Source organism: Sminthopsis crassicaudata, chromosome 3 (assembly GCF_048593235.1).
Source record: "Sminthopsis crassicaudata isolate SCR6 chromosome 3, ASM4859323v1, whole genome shotgun sequence".
Lineage (NCBI taxonomy): Eukaryota > Metazoa > Chordata > Mammalia > Dasyuromorphia > Dasyuridae > Sminthopsis > Sminthopsis crassicaudata.
Window position 1 is genome coordinate 29,314,483 of NC_133619.1, and position 20,335 is coordinate 29,334,817.

At 38.2% G+C, this 20,335-nt stretch overlaps 1 protein-coding gene across 2 annotated transcripts in view; it reads right to left on the reverse strand.

Annotated features, from left to right (window-relative positions):
• The window catches only part of PLD1 (phospholipase D1), a 268,046-nt gene extending 248,218 nt beyond the window's left edge, over positions 1-19,828 (reverse strand). The window contains exon 1 of one of the 2 annotated variants that reach the window (XM_074298190.1): positions 19,680-19,828. The gene's annotated coding sequence lies outside the window, so the exon portion shown is untranslated. The remainder of the gene's footprint in view (positions 1-19,679) is intronic. The other variant, XM_074298191.1, reaches the window with a different exon arrangement.
• Positions 19,829-20,335: the final 507 nt, after the last annotated feature.

A 20,335-nucleotide genomic window follows, 5' to 3' on the forward strand; every position in this document is an offset into this window, starting at 1 on the left:
AGAGAGAGAGAGACAGAGAGAGAGAGAGAGACAGACAGAGACAGACAGAGACAGACAGAGAGACAGAGAGACAGAGAGAGAGAGACAGAGAGACAGAGAGAGAGAGAGAGAGAGAGAGAGAGAGAGAGAGAGAGAGAGAGAGAGATGGTTAATTTAATTCAATTTAATATTAGGCACATACTAGGAGTCAGATACTGCTAGACACCCAGAATTCAAAGATAAAAATGCAACAATCCATACCTTGCATATATTTAATGAATAAGAGCTTTTTGGATTTGTCAACAGATTACAACTTCATAAAACTTATGTGAAAACCAGGTTTATTACAAGAGAAATGAATATGCACATGGAACCTAAAGAGCTCACAATCCAAATTTAGGGGACCCTTTAGCATTCTTTAACAAATTGCACTGAATTGAATATCAACTTCAAATGTAATCTCATCGAATGTTGTATGTGTATTATGAACAGCGCCTGAAACATTGCAAATAAAATATGGAAATAAAACAAATGATAAGCTCCAAGTCTCTGATGCATCACTGTGACTGGAGACAACTCTCTGTCCTCAAAAGCTATAGCAAGTACAAGCCCAGCTTCACCATGATGGACACAAGAACTCACAAAGGACTAAGTGTCTTGTTGCCTAAAGACTACCCTAGATGCTCAATAAAGGGTTGGCTATGGGATGACGATGGTACAGTAGGAAAAGCCAGAAAAACCCATGTTCAGATCCCATCTTTGATACCCACATTTTTGAATAAATCATTTCTAAGTCTCGGTTTCTTTATCTGTCAAATGGAGTTAATATTTGTAGAAATAACTTCACGGAGTTATTGGGATGCTCAAATGAGATCGTAACTATGAAGCATTATAACAAACTTTGAAACATGATGTAAATATCAGTAATTAGACATTATTATTATTTTTGTTTTCTACCACAGGAACTAGCAAAAAGCATCTACTAAATTTTAGAAGTGCTGATCTACACTGGAGGGAAGAGTATCCACACCAACAGATTCATAGCTCCTTAAATCATCAAAGGCCTAGATTTCACTCATTTTTTCTAATATTTAGTACTAAGATAAGTTGTTTAATTTTTAACCTCCATGGCCACACTTTCCCAATCTGTAAAAAGAAGGATGGACTAAAACCCAGAAGGGCTCTTTTTCACCCCTAAATCTATGAAATTATGACACTTTATTAAGGGGTAGCAAGATGGCTTAGTACATAGAATGCTGGATTCATCTTTATAGCTCAGATATGATTTTAGACACATTTAATTGTATGAGCCTGGGCAAGTCACTTAATCCTGTTTGCTTCAATTTCCTCATTAATAAAATAAGTTGGAGAATAAAATGACAAACTGCTCCAATATCTTGCCAAGAAAACCCCCAAAAAGATTTTGAAAAAAACAGCCAAATCCAGAAAGAGGGCTGTGGGGACTGAATGTGGATCCCAACTTTGTATTTTCATCTTTATTTATGGTTGTTTGCTTGCTTTTTTTTTTCTTTCTCATTTTTTTCTTTTTGATCTAATTTTTCTTGTGAAGCATAATAAATGTGGAAATATGTTTAGAAGAACTATACATTTTTAATCTCTATTGGATTATTTGCTGTCTAGGGGAGAGGGGAGGGGAGGAAAGGAAGGAAAAAAATTGGAACACAAGGTTTTACAACGATGAAAGTTGAAAACTATTTTTGCATATATTTTGAAATTAAAAAGCTATTATTTAAAAAAAAGAAATAAACATCCAACTGAGAGCTTCTTTAGTTGCATAATGTGTTAACCATTAGGTAATGAGGACTGAAACACAAAGTCTCAGCTTCCCTACAAGTAACACTCCTGATTCTCCAATATAGCCTGTTGCTCATGGTACTATGTCCCCCATCAGCTGTGGGCAAGCACAGATCCTCTGTCAAACAGCTTGTGTTTTTTCTTCAACTAGCGAGAATAAGCAAACTGTTGCTTTGTCATGTCTGTGCCTCGGCACACCCACCTGAAATTTTGACAACACACACACATTCAAGAAAGATTGAGACTGCATGCAAAAGAAATAGGAGGTGAAGAAATTGTTCAAGATTCAAAACAAATACAGGTAAAAACTCTGCTCTCAACAGAATCACCCAAATCCTGGCTACCATTCTCTGCCTAGTATTGTTTATGGGAACTCCATGAATGGATAAAGACAATATGGCATAGAAAATACTTGGACTTCCCAGCCTCAACTCATGCTAGCTCTGTAAAACTTTGGCAAGCCACATGTTTTTTCATCTATAAAGTAGAGGTACAGTACCTGAATTACAGGCTATGTCAAGAAAGCCTTTTGTTGTGTCCATATATTTAGAAGCACTAATTTGGAATAGGAATTCTGAGTTAACTTTAAGTGTTAGAGAGGAGGCTCAGATTCAGAGAGATTAAGCAACCAGGCCAGGGTCATACAACTAGGAAGTGCCGTGGACAAGTTAGGAACTCAGCCTCTCCTGATTCCAAGTCTAGAACTCAAATCATCATGTAGCCTGCTTCTCAGTGTTGAGTTAAGGAAGTATGGAATCCCAGGAAGAGCAATAGACTTAGAGTCTGGAGACCTAGTTCAAAACCCACCTCTGACACCAACTATACGACCTTGGCAAGGTCAACCTAATTAATGTCCTAAAAATACTTTCTTCTTGGGGTAAATTTTTAATTACTCTCCCTCCCTCTCTCCTTCTCTCAATCTCTGTCTCTGTTTCTCTCTGCCTTTCTTGGTCTCTCTCTCTCTCTGTGTCTGTCTCTGTCTGTCTCTTCCTCTCTTCTCTCTCTGTCCCTCTCTGTCCCTCTCTCCCTACCCCATCCCTCTGCCTGTCTGTCTGCTGCCTCTCCCTCCTTCTGTCTCACTTCCTGTCTCTCTCTCTTTCTCTGTCACTCTTCCTCTTTCTCTCTTTTTTCTGTCTCTCTGAGTCTGTCTCTCTTCCATCCTCTCTCTCTCTTTGTATCTCTGTGCCTCTCTCTTTCTCTTCCTTTCTCTCTCCTTCCCTCTTTCTCTCTTTTCCTTCTCTCTTTCTCTCCCTCTCTCCCTTCCTCCTTCTCTCCCTTCCTCTGTCTATCTGTCTGTCTGTCTGTCTCTTCCCCCTCTTTCTCTCTGTCTTTCTCTGTGCCTCTCTGTCTCTTTCTCTGCCTCTCTTCTCTTCTTTCCTCTTCTCTCTCCCTTTCCTTCTATCTTTTCCTCCCTCCCCTCCTCTGAACTTGACAAGCATCAACAAACATGAAATTTGCCATATCAAAATAACAGAAAAAGAAAAGTGTATAATGAAAGCCTACATCTCTTTTACAAACAGATTATATTTTTAAAATACATTAGACTGAGTCTGAGGGAAACCCCATGGCTCTCTCTCTTCCTGAGTTTCCTTCTGCTTCCTGTATATATGTTCTGTATCTATTTACAGTGTTTCATTGATTCATTAGGCTTCTACTAAGTTATTTTGGAGCATGTTGCCTCCCAGGTTTCCAAAGATTCTGTGAAAAGTCCTTCCCGAAAAGTTTATGTCCTTGAAATATGATAATTCTAATATTTATCTACCAAAGTTGTTGTGAGGAATTTAGTGCTTCAAAACACCAAATAAAGAGCAAATGGTAATTTAATATCTAATATTATTTATTATAATAGGGAGCCAGACTCAATTATTAAATTGTCAAACTACCTGGCTAAGAGGTTGAGGGTGGAGTAATGAGCCATTAATACTGATCTTGAGTAATCTCTCCTTTTCAGAGATAAAACTCTTAAAACATAGATAACCAACCACTGGAAGAACGGTGAATAAATAGTTCACCAATTAATTCATATTTCAGCTGGCAGTGATGAACGGAAAGTCTGAAACTCATAACCTAAAAAGACAGATGTGATAGAACAAGTTACCAATGCTGCAAAACCCACTGAGCAGCTTCCCCAGCCCCTCTCTGGCCTGTCTATTTTACCCTATCATTGCACCTCCATCTGCTTCTCCCCCTTGGTCTCTTTCCCTCTCTTGACTCTCCCTCTCTCTCTCCATCATTCATTTACTCCCAAGGTCAAATTTAAGTATAATTAAATTGTTTGCTGTTACATGTTAAAAATTTCCTGTTCTGAATGAAAACTGAGGGCTGTATAATTAATACTAAGTAGAGATAAGAAAATGAACTTCCTTCTTTGCAGAGGTGGGGGACTATGGAGATTATTGTTGTTATTCAGTCAACTATGACTTCCCTTGATCTCATTTTGGGGGTTTCTTGGCAGAGATCCTGGAGTGGTTCCCCATTTCCTTTCCGACTATGGAGGCAGAATATAGAATACACTGTTAGACTTGATTGATTGACACATTATTTAGGTTCACTGAACTGGCCAATTTTCTCTTTATTATTTTTTGTTAGAAGGGATGGGGTCTGTGACATGTAGGAAAATGGAGGTGATAAACAAAATGTGAATATAATTTTAAATTAAATAAACATGCATGTTGTCTATTTATAACTTTAAAAACTGGCCAGATGAAGCTAATAGATATCTTTCTCTATATATCCATGTCCCTCCACAATGAAATAAAATAAACTAAAATCAGTCTAAATTAACTTATTTTTTACTTCTGTCTGATCCTTGAATGCTTTTTTTCCCCCACATGATTAAAACAAGGCTCCTCTTCCCTGTTCTTAATTGCTCAGGAATTACACAGAGATATATGCAACATTTGTGCTGTCCAGAAGGAAGTGGGTGGACACTAGGGCTAGAAACAGCAACAGAAAGAGAAGTGACAGGGGAGTCAGGAGACCTAAGCTCTTGTCTGGAGTTTGTCATAAGCTCACTTCTCTAGGGTTCAGTCTAGGCTTTGAGAAAAATTAGAAAGATGGGCTAGATGGTCCCTGAAGCCCTTGCTGGTCTTAACGTTGTATTCTGTAAAACTCTTATAGGTTGTAGTGGTCATCTGATATCATTATGATGGGGGCAGCTAGGTGGCGCCATTGTGCACAGAGGATGGAGTCAAGAAGACTGAGTTCAAATCTCACCCCAGACACTTACCTAGCTATGTGATCCTAGGCAAATCACCAAAATCTGCCTCAGTCTAAAAAATGAGCTGGAGAAAGAAATGGCTAACCACCTAGTATCTTTGCAAAGAAAATCCCAATGAAAGTGGATATCTTCAACAAAGAGGAGATCTAATTCAGTTCCAATTGATGGACAGAAATCAGTTATACCCAGAGAAGGAACACTGGGAAATGAGTGCAAACTGTTTGCATTTTTGTTTTTCTTCCCAAGTTATTTTTACCTTCTGAATCTAATTCTTCCTGTGCAACAAGAAATTCAGTTCTGCATACATATATTGTATCTAGGATATACTATAACATATTTAACATGTATAAGACTGCCTGCCATCTAGGGGAGAGGATGGAGGGAAGGAGGGAAAATTTGGAATAGATGTGAGTACAAGGATAATGCTGTAAAAAATTACCCATGCATATGTACTGCCAAAAAAAAGTTATAATTATAAAACTAATTTTTTAAAATGTAAAAAGAAAGAAAGAAAGAAAGAAAGAAAGAAAGAAAGAAAGAAAGAAAGAAAGAAAGAAAGAAAGAAAGAAAGAAAGAAAGAAAGAAAGAAAGAAAGAAAGAAAGAAAGAAAAAATCCCAATGAGAAAAGATTGGACACAATTGAAAAATGATTGAACAGCAACAACATGGAAATGACATACTTGCCACGCTGATTTTTCTTGTCATCATCAAAGGAAGCTAGCATCCCCAAATGCACTCAACCTACAACTTTTTATTATTTACTATACCTGGGGTATACAGTGACAGAAAAATGAAACCAGTCCTGCCCTCAGATACTTTACATTTGTGGTGAGATATAATGTATACAAAGTAGCATATAAAAATTAATACATATTGTTTCAATTACTTGTACCATGACTAGGTAATATAATAGCCCTTTTTGAGGGAGGGGTAGCACATTTAAAATATATGCACACAAATGGGATTACTAAATCTTTCACTTAATAATTGCCCCATAATGGGGGATGTAGGTGATATTAGCTGTTGGGGAATTGAGAAAAATGGAAGCCAGGAGGTGGTACATGAGCTACTTAGAACTATTAGGGATTTTAAGAGGTAAAGGTGAGGAGGCTTCCAATTCAGGCTTGGCTCAGAGCTTCTGCAAAGGCAATATTAGCTGAAGTGTCCATGGTCTTAAAGAGTTACATTCATAGTGAGCCTCACAGAGACTTTATAAGCACCATGGGCATTATTAGTGCATACATACACTTACAGACTTAGAGAGATTAGGTACTTGTGCCATGAGCAAAGAGGAAGTAAGCATCCTGGGGTCTTCCCAACCCCAAATACTCATTGTTTCTCTACTTTGAAAACCATTTAAGAGGAAGATTTGTGTTCTATGGCTATATTGAAAATGAGGAATTCTAATGGCCAAAGAGGTTCATTTTACAAGCTTACAGGGAATTTCACCCATAAATCTACCATTTCACCTGTGACCATATCAGGGAACATCCATCCTAGATACACCATGTTTGAAGATAAATTTTATCTTTCAGGTTATTAGCAGTGATTCATTTGATATGCCAAGAAAATCATTCCATATAATCCTGCAAGGTGTTGAAAGGCGTTGAAAGGCTTAGTTAGTATTCCCATTACTGTGCATATATTTTAAAATGTACCATCCTTCTCTCAAAAAGGGTTATCTCATTACCTAGTCACATTACAAGTAATTGAAAAAAATCAAAGTGAACAAGTCATTCAACCATGGGGGCATAGTTTAATAAATTGTGCCACATTCATATAAATATGAGAATCAGAGAACTATAAAAAAAACTTTTATAAAATCATGTAAAGCCCCCCCCCAAAAAAAAAAAACAGCACAGAATAGAATGCACACTATTTATGACCATAGAAGAGGGAAAAATTTGAATGGACAAGAAAAATACCTGGTAGTGATTATATAGAGCTTTATAGTGTGCAAAGAGTTTTTCAAAGTCTATCTTATTTGATCCTTGTCACCATCCTGTGAAATAGGTGTTGTTATCATTCCCATCTTTCAGGTGAGAGAACCAAGGATCAAGGGGGTTCAGATACTCTCTCAGAAACACACAGCTAGTATAGTGTCTGTGGAAGTAATTATTAAGAATCTGAGGCAAAATTTGAATCCATGGCTTCCTGACTTCAAGTCTTGTGTTTTATCTTTCCTGCTATTTGTCACTCTGAGAACAATGATAAGGACTTAATAAAAGCTTGTTGACTTGACTTACACTTCCTGACATGAATTGGCTTGTAAATAGTTACCAAGTGAATTGCCTGTATTGATGTTAAACATGATTTCCAATAAAACATTTCAGAAAAGTGGAAAGACAAAGGGCTACATTCACAGGCCTGTTAACCTTCTGGTGCCACAAAAGAAAATACTATCACAAAAAAACCCAATAATTACAGCTAATTTAATTTCCAGCTTTCATCATTCCACATCTGTCTGGAACAGCAGGCTCAATGAGATATCTTAGTGAATAGGGCCAGAGGGGAGGGGAATCAGCCAACACACATGGAAAAGTCATCAAAACAGTGACTGGATAGTTTTTTTAGAGAAGTTGATAAAACAGGTGGGGCAAAATTTGCTTTCATAGTTCAAGGACTTAAATGAGACAGGTGTCCCAGAAAGAAAAAAAAAAAAAAAAAAAGGAAAGAACAAAGAGAAATATTTTGTTTCAAGATTCTGAGGCAAAGAAACCTGTCATTATATTGGACAGGTGATCTTTCTCCCTACCCCGTGTGTTTCTGTCTCTCTTTCCTGTGTCTGTCTTTCTTCTCTCCTTCCCTATTTCTTTCCTTTTTAAAAATTTCATTTTATAATTTTAACATTTTGTTTCTGTAGACCTGGCACAGTACCTGGCTTAATAAATAAATAATTGATTGATTGATTTAAAAAATTTTCATTTTAATTTCATCACTTAACTGACTATGATAAAATCTATTGCTCCCTTTGGACAGCTAAATTACCCATCTATATTTGTTGTTATTAAGTCATGTCTGACAGTTCATGACTCTGTATGAAGTTTTTTTTGGCAAAGATACTAGAGTTCTTTGTTATTTTCTTCTCCAGTGGATTAAGGTACAGTGGTTAAGGGACTTGCCCAGGCTCGTACATCTAGTATTTGAGGTCACATTTGAACTCAGGATTTCCTAATTCAAGGTTCAGCCCTGACTCACCTAGCTCCCTCCCAAGTTTATATGCACACTGTTTTTAAGTGAGAAGAAAATATAAAATATCTATATGTAATATAATAATAAAATATTATATTATATAAATATTATAAATTTATAAATATATTTAATTCTATATAATATATAATTATATTAATATATTTATATATAAATATTGTATATATTTATATAAATATAAAAATATAATATAATATTAAAAAATATACATACATCCACACTTCATTTAACAAATGAGGAAATTGAGGCAGAATGCCTTGCCCACGTCCACATAGCTATTAAGTATCAGAGGAAGGAGAACAGAAGTCAGATCATTATAAGGAATTGCTAAGTAATTTGTGTGCAAATTAACTACTTTCATACCAAATTTTCAGGCAAAGTTCTCTGCCTAGATTAGAGGTAGCAAGGCAGACTAAACAGGGCTCTTGTACTTTGGGTCAGGAACACCTGAATTCAACTTCACGTGCAACAAGCACTTGCAAGCTGTATGTCCCTGAACAAATCATTAACTTTTCTCAACCTCAGTTTCCTCATCTGAAAAATGGAGATAATAAGATCATGCAGAGTTTGATAGATCTTTCGGACAAAAATGAAAATTCGTTAAGAAAAGGTTAGCTCTTTTTCTAAGGTCCTTAATCTTTGTCTCTTTTAAGTTTGTAGTGTGTGTGTGTGTGTGTTTGTTCCTTCCACTCACATAATCCCCACTATGGTTCAGGTTCTCATTATCTCAAGCCTCCTAATTGAACTCTTGACTTCTGGCATCTTCACTTTATTAATCAGTCTATTAATCACAATGATGCCAAAATAAATCTTTTTAAAGCACAGAACTGATTATATCATTCCCCTGACCAAGAGTAGTCCAGTGCTCTTGACTCTAGGAGAAAACACACACTTTTCTATTCAGTATTTAAAACCCTCCACATTCTAGTTCCAGCCCACATTTCCAGAATGGCATCACCCATTTCCTTCAACCACTCCATCTTGTAACTAAGCGGTACTAGCTGCTTTCCTAACTTTGGCATTCTATCTCCTTCTCCCATGTCTTTTTGTAGGTTGCCCCCCCCCCATTCCAGAAATGCATCCCTTTCCCTTAAAACTCAATTCATGGGAGATCTGAAGTAGGGTGACTTCTAAAATTCCTCCCACACAAAATTCAACAATCTTTTGAAGCACTTAGAGAATTGAACATAATCACTAACGTAGACACAGAATTGTTACCAAGGTCTCAGAGACTTTTTCTTTCTATCCCCGGTACCTATGACAGTATGTAGTATATATTAGGTGCTTAATAAATGCTTCTCAAGTTGAAATGAAGACCAGACTTGAGGGTTCCTTTATTTAAAATTAAATAGCCAAGCATTGTGGTATATACTTATAGTTCCTGCTATTGAGGAGGCTGAGGCTAGGGAATTACTTGAACTCAGGAGTTATGACTTGCAATACAATTATAGCTAAATGATTGTCCATCTTTCTTAAGCCTTTGTGATCAGGTACCTTCTCTGCCCTCCCTTTTCAGCTTCCTTCTTTGCATTGTCTTCTCCCATTAAGGAGCTCCAGAAGGGCAGGGACTTTTTATTTTGTACTTATATCCCTAGCACTTAGCAGAATACCTGGCACATAGTAGATATTTAGTCAATGTTTATTCAACGACTGACTGATTCTAAGACACCATTGGAAGCCTTTGGAAGTAGGCACCTACCAGGTTACCTAAGGAGGGGTGAAACATCCCAGGTCAGAAATGGAGCTATTCAAAGTGGATTAGCAGGAGAACTCAGTCTCTAAAAATAAAAATAAATCATAGAATAGTGCAAGAATTCTTAAAGTCTTTGTATCAAAATCCCCTTTGTCAGTCTAATAAAGCTTATAGACTTCTACTTAGAATAATACTTCTAATGTAGAAACTAAAATATATAGGATTATCAAAGAAACAAATTCTACTGAAACAATTATCACAATATATAATTTTTTAAAAGTTAGCAGATTGTCAGCCCCCCCCCCCTCCCAGAGTAAGAAGCCCTGGATTTAGACAAATTTAAAAAGCTGAATATGGAATCAGGAAGAAATGGGTGAAGTGATTCCTTCAAGTATTTACTTGCTATGGGATCCCAAACACGTCCTTTAAGGTCTGGGAGTCCCAGTTTCCTCACATATAAAAGCTAGGATAATAGTAGCACTGACCTCCCAAGTTTTTGTAAGAATCCAATGAGGTAATGAATGCAAAGCTTCACATAACTGTCAATGGCTCCTCCTAAATCAATGAAAATCCTGAGTTCCCAAAGCTACTTAGAAGTAAATCCTAATAGAAAGAAGCTCATCTAGGGAGGAGCAATACAGGTGATGCTGAGGATTAGAGCTAGCATTTATCTAGTGATTTAAAGCTTGGGAAGCACTTTACAAATACCAAGGCAAAGGGAATATTTTCCTGTAAGATAAAGTTACTCACCCATCTTTTGGGGATAATCTGACATTGTTTGAAATAGACATTATGTCTACTTTGAACAGGAGCTCCAATATCAAGGCTCTATAGACCCAATCCCCTCTCATTTCAAAGGAAGGGGAAGGAAGGAGGAAAAGCCCCTAGAAAGTTAATGGTTAGAAAGAGAGTGGGATCTCCCAATGAGCTATAAGGAAGCAGAGATAAGACCACTACTGCTAAAGTAGCTTTGAATGACCTGATGGGGAGAGAATGCTAAGAATCAAGAACAAAAAATACAGATTACCAAGCAAAAGGCACATGGGACAGATGTACAGTGGCTAGAGCTATGTAGCCTGCAGAGAACAGAGACTAGGATGCCCGTTTTCCTGTCCTCTTCTTCAGGCTCACTCTGGAGCTGTTTCCAGGAGAGTGCTGAGCTATATCTGTAACTTCTGCTTCCTAAGAGTTTATTTTTGTTTTTGTTCATCATTTATTCTAAAAGAAATGTGTTTCACTAAGATAACATGGTTGTTCATTGCATTACTGATTTGTGTGTGATCTTGAATAAATCTGGCCACAAGATCAGAGATAATAAAGTACACCCAGAAGAATTGTAGATTTTAAACTGCAATATTTATGTGGGGGAGACAGAGACAGAGAGACACAGAGTGAGATAGAGACAGAAAGATAGACAGAATGAGAGAAAAAGAGAGATAAAGGAAGAAAAAAGGAAGAGACAGAGACAGAAAGGCAAAGAGGGAGAAAGGAAGGGAGACAGAGACAGAAAGAGACAGAAAGGGGGAGGGAGGCAGAGAGGGAGAGATTTTATTATTTTATATTTTCATAGCTTACCCAAAGCAGAAAAGGAGTACACTTGGACTTGACCCTTACTTAGTTCCAAGTGAGTGAGTGAGTGAGACAAACCATTTCCCTTCACTTTGAAAGTTTGATTCCCTTCTGTTTGATTCTTGATTCTCCTATCTCTAGCCTGCTCTGTTCAGCTTTAGCCACCCACAGGGTAGAAGCTGATTCTATAGACATCAATTGGCAACAGTGGGATTGGACATGGAACTGAGCCATTGGACTCTCCGGTACTAGTGGGAATAGACTAAGAGTCACCAGATATTTATTTCTCTACAGTCAGACTCTCCCTCATCTGGTCAGTCTTCTGGCTTTGTCCAATCTTACCTTAGTTGATCTTACCATTCTTTGTGTGAAAAATTTCAGGACTCCTTTGGTGACCCAATTCATCCCTGGATCACTCTGGTAAGGATGCCCTTTCTTAACTGCACAGCTCTGTTAATTGGCCTTTCTGTGCACCTGTATAAAAAGGTAATTAAGCCTAAAGTTGAAACTTCATGCCTTGGTTACTGGTATACTTCTAGATGGGCTATAACTGTGATATAATCTTTGTATATGTATCTATCCTGTCATTTTGTTTATGTTTGTGTCTTTGTAAAATATAAAACACCTGTATCCTGTTTGTATTGTGATTTAGATTCTATAACCTTGAACGATTTAAAATTATACCAGTCACAGAAACTTCTAAGGGCTGCATCCAAAGAGTTTAGAATACTGAGAAAGATCAATGAGCTTTCATACTTGAAGTAATTGTCCCAGTAAGTAGGACTAACTTTCAATTAAGGCTTTCTGTGCAAGGTTATATGAAAAGAGAAAAAAAAACTGTAAGACAATTTTTTCTTGTCACTTCAGCTTTTTTTTTTTTTAAATCACATCCTTTTAAAAAGTCAATTGATATTTAAGAGCATCCAAATTTTAAAAAATTGTTTTGTCTTTAAAAAATTGTTTTGTCTATCAGCATTTCTGCTACAATGGTAGATTTAGTATTATAGAAATAAAGTCAGATAATAAAAATTGAAGAGTTGCTAAAAATATCTTAGCAGATTTTGGAGGTTTAGATTGATCATTTTAAGATTGCAGGGGAGAACTCCTGAGACTTTGGGAAATTCTAAGAACTCACTCCTTTCTGAAATCTTTGTAATGTTGGGGTACCACTCTGAAAAACTTATTTCAAAGAAAAATAAGGATTAAATTTTCTAAAAGTTTAAAAAAGTAAATGGCAGGATAAATAACTTTATTGTTATAGGTTAATGAAGGAAGGCAGCTAGTTTGGAAGTAATTGAGAGTGAAGAAAGAAAAAAATAGGTAAACAATTTACTCATTATAGCAACCTCTTATTAACCCTTCTTTGACATTTCTGACCACGAAAAGAGAAAAAAAAATTGTTTAAACTAAATATCTCTTGTAAATCCCCCAAATCAGAGATCTTCTCCTCCCTATTAACCCCTGTCATTTTAGATCAGGTTTCCAAATAAAGGTGTTGAAAAAACACTGGAAAAATGCAGGGAAACTTGAATTACATTCCAGTTACATAGATGTATTAGCTATGTAGTCTTAGGCAAGTTATCTTATCTCTGTTTGCCCCAGTTTCCTAATATGTAAAGAGAAAAATGATAATGGTGCCCACCTCCCACTCTTATTGTGAGGATCAATATAATATGATTGCAAAGTGCTTTACCCAGTGACTGGCATCTGCTAACCACTATATTATTATTGCTTCTTTAATTTAATGTAATTATTCCACACCTGATAACTCTAGAGTGATTTCAAAAATGCCAAAGATAATAAGATTAGTGATTTTTATGTGTGATCACTTGGAAAGACAATTAAATTCAATTGATGTTATCTGGAATTTTTTTCATGTTTTAGATACATAATATTGTCTATGTTGTTACTGTATTTCTAAATTCTCTTACATTGTGAAATTTGAGAGAGCTCTGTAACAAAAATTGCTGTTAGACAAAACAACTTTTTAATTTGGACACTGTTACACATGGATTGAAATTTGAAAAGAATGTGATTTTAAAATCAGTATATGAAAATTGTTAAATATTTAAAGAGATATTTTGTTACAAAACAGATAATAATAATATATAATAGCAAATTTTCATTTGAAAATTCTCGGCTCTTATGAAATTTTATGAGCTGGTTTAAAGATGAAGCTTCAAAATATTAATGATGTCAACTATCAGATATTTGCTATATGATTGAAACCCCAGAATATGGGTGGTTTTAATTTAAAAGAAAAGAATAAATGATATATTACGCGTCAGAGAAATATCAGGAAAGATATTCAAGCCTTAAGTTATGGTTATGCTACTTAAGATAAAACTTTATGGGACTGTAATTTACTATTGTTTGAGTTCTGATTACTGGAATAGTTGTCTCCATTGTCACACAGCCAATAATAGAAAATGACACGTGCTACAGTGTGAGAACTGCTAAAGATGAATGTCTGTGCAAGGGCAAAGTTTTGGGAACAACCTGGGCATAGCCTATATAAGATCTACTTAACTCTATTTCCTCAGGGTGCTATTTCCTTCCAAAAAGAAAAGTTCCCATCTGGTTAATCCTGAGCCTTGCTTTCAGCTTGCTTGACTACATGATTGGCTGTCACATATGACTCATACCTGGAATCCAACAGAGCTAAGGGAGTTTTCCCCTCTTAATAGATATATAACATTGTTATAACTATGTCCCTCTTTTTCTTTTTATGACAAATTTATATAATCAAGAAGTTTTGGAAATACAATAAGTAGATTGTTACTAGAAAATCTCTGAATTACTATAATAAGATACAAATAGGACATCTTACAATTTAACCTATCTTTATATACTTAACATGGACAAACTGTTTAAACATGGGTAAATTGTTTATGTTTTTTTTTAATCTAGGAAATGTATCCCATATGTTTAAGGTTGAAATCAAACTTAAATAGGGTAGCTCAAAAGAAAGTTTGGGGCAGAATTAATATAAAAATCGTAAACATGTTATACAATGAGAGGAGGAGGGCTCATAGCTCTGAAAACCTACTCGAATTGGAAATGGATTAAAAGGTAAACACTATATACATATCATGAAGGTTATAGCACCTTCCAAAATCTATAATAAAGGGGGAGCGATAGGTGGATGGGGAAACAAAGGGTAAAGGAAGACAAGGGAGGGATCCATAGGTGGGGGGAGGTTAAGTACTATCAAAGCAAGTTAAGGAGCAGGATTAAAGCAAAGAGTCAGCAAGGATAAGACAGATATGTGTGTGGGGTGGGAGGAGAGTCATGTGTGTATGTATGTGTATGTATATATCTACATAAGTATATATAAATATATCTTTTCTTAACTATAGCTTCCTTGAGAGTGGGGGTGATGAAAGAGGGAAAAAAAGAATAAAGTAAAAAAAGGTGTGAAGCAGAGAACAAAAGAACAATTTACAAGGAAGTAAAAAAAATGGACATTCATGAATTTAATTTCTTTTACTAATATATATATATATATATATATATATATATATAATTTCTTGAAGTAGTAAATTTGTTGATATGTATTTTCTGATTTGATATTATTCTTCAGCATACATAACAATGTTCTCTTTTGTTTTGATTGATTTTGTTTTGGTATTCCTTTTCTGTTTTTCTTTTTCCTTATTCTGTTTTTTAAATATTTTTTTAAATTTTTAATAATTTTTTAAAAGACTTCTTTCAGGTACTGAACTTAGGTAAGAATAGAAAAAGCAAATAGCATATGAACTGAAATTCTTTGAATTTTCATGTTTGAAGAACCAAACTTACTAAATTATATGAAGTCAGAATTAATTAGGAACCTCTAGATTTGGAACCAGAGAAGCGGAACCCATTTTAGAACTGTCCTGAAAATAAAACCTATTGTCCAAGAATAGTGACAGGAGAACTACATGAGACATCTGGGAATCAAAATGGGATGGTTAAATGGATGTTGAGAATGTAGCACTAGAATACAAGGAGACTTGATTTTAGTTACATTTATGTTTTCTTGGTTATCTTGGTGATATGTAAATCTCCCTTTTCAGAACTTATCCATTGTGAGGTCTCTAAGTAATATGATCTCTACCTGATTTAATGTAATTATGCAATTGTGGAAATTGTGAGAAAAACTTAATTGAATTTTTTTGTTTTGTATATTTAGAAACTGGATCATTTCTATGTGTTGTTTAGAGATCCATAATTAAGGACCTATGTAATAGACTCAGATTCAAAAATTCATGCAAGGAGTTTTTTCTAAGGGGCCCTATCAGGTTTTTCTGATGGACTCCTAGGCCATCTGAAGAAAGCTCCTGCTCCTGAATGGATGACAAAAGCAATAACAAAACTCTCGACAGACCTCAAAGTTTGTTTAGTACAAATCCAGAAGCAGCTGACATCCAGATAAAACAGCTGCCTCAAAATTCTAGACGAGAGCCGAGTTTAACATCCTAGTTTTTTCTCCTCTTTTTATTACGTACCCAGCACCAAGGCCTTGGCTCGTGTGTTGACATTTTCTCCCTCTGCATCCTTAGCCTTTCTTTTCTGCTTGCAAGCAAACAATGGCTAGCAATGATACTTTGGACACACTTCCCTGATGAGTCTTTTCAAAGAATAAACCTGATAGGTAACAACTCATCCTGGCCCTATTGGCCTCTTGTGTCAACTTGGCTTATATCAGTCTTTCCTTTATTGGACAGAAGGATGGGGTTCTTTCAGATCCCCCTCCTTTTGGCCAAAATGGAGAAATGTCAAGATATTAGGAGACATACTGTTTCCAGAGCTCACATGCATCATGGAGGCTGTGCCTTGAGGTTGGCATGAAAACAATTCCTTGCACTCACCCTCTGGATGAATTCAGCCACAGCAAAATTTCAGAATTGTTTTATATAATCATTGTGTTGCCTTGACCAGTACCAGGTATTCAGAGTTCAGACAACTACTTGCTGTATCCATGTTCTGTTCATGAAGTCTTGCTGTGAATCAAACTTGTCACAATTTTCCTGTTACTCCTTACTCAATGTCAAGGCTACAGTTTACTGTGTAGCCATTAATGTAATTATTTATATCTCCCTACACTAAATGGGGCCTATTCCCCCTGCCCAGGGGTGGAGCCACAGCACATGTGTCCTTGCTTACAAGCCATTTCTTTCACTTTGAGATTAAACTTCTGTTTAATTCCTAACTCTCCTGTCTTTGGCCTGCTCTGTTCAGTTGTGGCCACCCACTGGCTAGAGGTCAGTTCTGTTCAATTGACATCTGCGAAGCATTTTCCAGTTCTAAACCTAAGATCTTATCATCATGTGAACTAAACATTTATTATTTTTGTTGTGGTTATTGTCATTTTCAATTGTCACCAACTCTTCATGATTCCACTTGGGGTTTTCTTGGTAGAAGCCTTAGGGCAGTTTGCCATTTTTTCCCTTGTTTTTATTTGTTTTTAATAGATGAGGAAACTGAAGCAAATTAGGATAAGTGACTTGCCTAGGGTCACACAGCTAGTAGGCATCTGAAATCAGATTTGAATGGAGAAGATAAGTTTTTTTGACTCTAGACCTAGTGCTCTAACTAGCTTCCTTTATATATTTCTCCCTTTCAAGCTTTTGTGTTCTCTCTTCTCCTTGATAACTAAACTAAATGGAGTCATAGATCCTTTCTGTTTCAATTTTCACAGCAGTAGTTTATTCAGCAGTGTACGGCTATATGTTTAACAACTGATTCTCCCCCCCAAAAAAAAATCATTCCCACACTTTTTAGTTTAATTTGCATCATTGATATTTCCTCCATTCCTTTCTTAAACATAAAAAAAGTAAAAGCTAATCAAGTCTTGTTGGGAGGTTATAGGTGTATATTTAACAATCAGGTTTTTCAAGGCTCCATAAATTGGCTCCAATAGTCTGCTGTCACACCACCCCCCCAAGCTTGGGCAATCTGGTTTCTGCCCATTCCAGATTACTCAAGGTCACTCTCTCTTCCCAAAGTCACTAAAGAACTCGTTACTACAGAGCCCAATGAGCTGTTTCCCTGCCTAATCTCCTTTGACTTTGCTTGTTGATTTATGGACTGAACCAGCCTCTCCCTTGTATCATGGCTGGCTGTGTGCTTACTCTCCCAACAGATTACTCTCCCTTACTCTCCTTCAAAGCTCAGCCCAAGCACTAAGTCCTTAATGAATTCTTTTCTGATCCCCAAATGTGCTATAAGCCCTCTTCCCTCTTCTCCCAATTACTGGTTATTTACTGGGTAAGTACTATAAGTGCGCACATCTCTATGTCCAAAAATGTACCCACTCTCATTTTCCTTGTCTTTTCATCCCCAGCATAGTATAGGACAACACAGCAGGTCCTGGACAAATGCTTGTTAACTGACTGATTTATTTGGATTTCAAGGTCTTATATCCTAGCTTGTTGTTTTAGAAAGAACAAAGGATGAAATGGTAGGATTCTTACTACCTGTGTGTAATTAGGCAGATTATTCAGCTTCCCAGAGAATTAGTCTCTTGAAAAGCAAAATGAGGGGGGTGGGATCAAATAGTCTCTGAGGTCCTTAATTCTATTCAAAGGTCTAAGCTACATAGGACAAGGATCCTGAACTAAATAGTCTTTCATTTTGGCAGAACATCCAAAATCAAGTCATATATAATTTAGCAGAAAGTATATAAAACTCTTTGGAAACCCTCAAATAGTCCATAAATGTTAGCTATGGTTGTTTGGGAGGCTTTGTACCTGAAATCTTATTGATATTTGCTGATCTAATAATATCGATAATTATAACAATGGTTTTATAGCATGTTACAATCTTATGTTATTTGATCCTCACAATGCCATCATTAACCCCAGTTTATGGATAAAAAAAAAAAAAAAAAAAAAAAAAAAAAACCTAGGCTAAGAGTTTATTGGCAATTTATGGATTTAGAGAGTTCTCAAGGGCCCTGAGAAATTGAATGACTTGCTCAGGTTAAGCACCTAGTCAGAAGTGAGATTTGATACTAGTTGCATTATGCTGCTTCTTGGAATATATTATTATTTCCTATTCTGAAGATGTAATATTTTTCTCCTGGGGTTAGAGGAAAAGGGGAATCAGCATACTCTCCAAAATCAATCCTCCATCCTCCATCTCTTCTGCTTTGTACACACACACACACACACACACACACACACACACACACACACACCACAGAGAGAGAGAGAGAGAGAGAGAGAGAGAGAGAGAGAGAGAGAGAGAGAGAGAGAGAGAAATAGAGAAACAGAGAGAGAGAAATAGAGAAACAGAGAGAGAAATAGAGAAACAGAGAGAGAAATAGAGAAACAGAGAGAGAAATGGAGAAACAAAGAGAGAAATAGAGAAACAGAGAGAGAAATAGAGAAACAGAGAGAGAAATAGAGAAACAGAGAGAAATAGAGAAACACACAGAGAGAAATAGAGAAAAACAGAGAGAAATAGAGAGAGAAATGGAGAAACAAAGAGAGAAATAGAGAAATAGAGAGAAAAATGGATAAACACAGAGAGAGAGAGAGAGAGACAGAGACAGAGACAGAGAGACAGAGAAAAGAGAGGGAGGAGGGAGCCTACTTTCCAAATTGCCACTGAGCAGCACTTCCTGGTTTATCTGGGATGCTCGGCCTCCCATCCCTCGTTAACTTAACCATGCAGTGTGCCCGCTTTGGAAAAAACTTCGAAGGGGAGGCCCCTAGCTCCAGCAACAAGTCGCTTATCTTGACCGAGTCCAGAGGGAAGGAAAGAAGAAAGGAAGGAGAGAAGGAAAAAAGGAGGGAAGAACGGGGGGCAGGAAGGCAAGCAGGAGGAAGAGAAGCAAGAAGGGAAGGAGGGAGGTGCGCTGCCTCCCCCGGCCGCCCCTGACTCACCCTTCTAGTCCCCCACCCAGCCCCGCGCTGTCTAGCCCCAGGTTGCCCCAGCCGCGCTGCGCCGCCGCCGGACGCCAAGTTCAGGAGGAGGCACAGTGCAGGGGGCCCAGGCTGGGGGGCAGTCCTCGCTTAGCTATCGCAGTCAGGGGGGCGGGGAGAGGCCAGCGGGCCAGGGTGGGGGGAGTTTAGGAGGGGAAGGGGAGGAGGAAAGCCAGGGCGACTCCCCGCCCTCCGCCGTGGAGCAGCGGGTCCGTTGAGTCCGTCAGTCCCGCTCAGCTCCAGCCCGGGCAGAGGCTGGCCAAGTCCCCGCAGCCCTTACCTGTCAATGCGCGGCGGGCGCACGGGCCGGCGCTGTGGCTGCCGATATCTTAGGCCAGCTGGGCAACAAGTAGAGCGGGAGCCCGGGCCGGGAGGGGATGGAGGAGGAGGAGGAGGAGCCGGGCACTTAGACGCGCCGGGCAGACCGGAACTGGCCCGCGAGCTGGCGAGGCGCTCTGCGGGCAGGGGTGGGGCGAGGCGAGGCGAGGCGAGGCGAGGAGAGGCGAGGCGGTGCCTGCGCCCGGTGCAAGCGCAGGGCTGGTGAGGGGCAGGCCGGCCGCACGCTGGCGAGGGGCAGGCGGGCCGCGCGCTGGGAGCGCTTCGGACGCAGGGCTGGCGAGGGGCAGGCGGGCCGCGCGCAGGGAGCGCTCCGGGACGCGCGGTGGCCGCGATTCTGCGGCCCTCCTTCCTCACTCTCTCCTCGGCCTCCCCAGACTCTCCTGGGCACCTCCTCTCCTGTCCTCGAAGCTTCCCCTCCTGTCCCCGCCCTGGAAAATGGGCAGGCTGCCCGGAGTCAGCTTGACACACGCAAGGGTCTGATCGCGAGTCTCTCCTTTTGTGTCACGGGCCCCTTTGGCTGTGAAATGAAGCCCCTGGGCACCTCCGAACGCTGTGGGCAATAAAATATACCCCGATTTTTCATAAAACGAAACATGA